Source organism: Octopus bimaculoides, chromosome 3 (genome assembly GCF_001194135.2).
Source record: "Octopus bimaculoides isolate UCB-OBI-ISO-001 chromosome 3, ASM119413v2, whole genome shotgun sequence".
Classification (NCBI taxonomy): domain Eukaryota; kingdom Metazoa; phylum Mollusca; class Cephalopoda; order Octopoda; family Octopodidae; genus Octopus; species Octopus bimaculoides.
In genome coordinates, this window is record NC_068983.1 from 91,057,088 (window position 1) to 91,058,711 (window position 1,624).

At 38.4% G+C, this 1,624-nt stretch overlaps 1 long non-coding RNA gene across 1 annotated transcript in view; it reads right to left on the minus strand.

Annotated features, from left to right (window-relative positions):
• LOC128247316 (uncharacterized) overlaps positions 1-974 on the minus strand; it is a 15,360-nt gene extending 14,386 nt beyond the window's left edge. Inside the window, exon 1 of the long non-coding RNA XR_008263696.1 lies at positions 633-974. This is a non-coding gene — a long non-coding RNA (uncharacterized LOC128247316). The remainder of the gene's footprint in view (positions 1-632) is intronic.
• Between the last annotated feature and the right edge of the window lie 650 nt (positions 975-1,624).

A 1,624-nucleotide genomic window follows, 5' to 3' on the forward strand; every position in this document is an offset into this window, starting at 1 on the left:
TATATATATATATATATATATATATATATATATATGTATATATAGGCGCATGTACGTGGGTGTGCGGGCGCACATGTGTATGTATGGACTGGTGCGATTACGCGAATACTATGGACATTTTTACTGCCTTACCTTTACTCCCTCCCCTCACTTAGTAGTCATTCTAATAGCTCTCTTGTCTTAATAACTGTCAACCACACAGTAATTTCCCTTTGTTGAACGGTCATTTTCATAGCATTCTTCGATGGCCAAATAACTGAAGAGATGGTGGCATGGGCTTCCGCCCCGGCATCCAAAACTCGGAGTTTTATCATGGCTACCAAATAATTGTCACATATTATTTACAGATAAATTCCTCTATTTACATTATATCGAGGTCTGTTTCTTTTGTTGTCTTACCTTTTCTACCAATATATATATATATATATACATATTTTATATATATGTATGTATGTATATATATATATATGTATGTATGTATGTATATATATATATATATGTATGTATGTATATATGTATGTATGCGTGTGTGTGTGTGTGTGTGTGTATATATATATATATATACACACACACACACACATACATACATATATATACATATAAAAGTAATAATTTAAAGTTTGGGTACTCACCTGGTAGTATGCTGTTCACTGCATTTGGCTACATGTTATCATCAATAGTATGGACATATAGGAAAGTGGGTTATACATCATTAGATGTACACCTGCTTTCCCATATTAAATTAGAATGAACGGAACGCAGAACTCCAAACTATCAACTCAACAATATTTATTTATGGTGGAAAATATACAGCTTTACTCTTGGTTGTTGAGACGTCTTCTGTGTGTGAGAACATGGTTGCTGAGACATCGGTATGTTGATGTGAGCTGTCTAGCGTGAATTCGAAAGATGGAGAGAGGACAGCTAGACACGTCCATGCTCAATCGCCGGCCAGCAAGAAAGAGACAGAATAAAGCGGGAAAGCTTGGATGTTGAATTCCACGCATGCGTGAGACTACGCATGCGCACAGCGTTACTACAGGGCTCCATTGCCAGTGTGGAACGCACGATAATATAAAATTCTGTTGGAACGCCTGAGGCAGGATGGCCACTGAAAACCACCCACAAGATGTAGCACAAACACACAAAGAAAAATGAAAGAAATGAAATGTACACTCGTGTGATATATGCATGCAATGTACTGAAAGGAAAGAAAATATATGAGTGCACAAGTGTGTGTGAGAAAAACACAGAACATATTAAAAGTGTCTGTAGAGACAAAAAAAACAACTATATATCCAGTTCGTAAAAGAATTACACAAGTTGAATGTCCGTACACAGGAAGTCGTGGTCAGTTGGCAGAGCTGTAGTTGAGCATCGATGCGAGATTACGACCTGTTACCTGGTACTAAATATCCTAGTCGGCTAGCTCTGACTGTTGTGCGTGAAGGGAACATTTCACTCATACAGTGAAGATAAAACCGAGTGTGTTGATCTGGTGTGTCCCTGGTGGTGGGGTTGTTGGTGCACGACATTGATGGAGAAGACGTCGGCGCAGGAACTGTAATATAGCTGTGTTCTGTATGTGTGGTGGTAATGATGTCCTGTTGAAACTGTTGGCGAC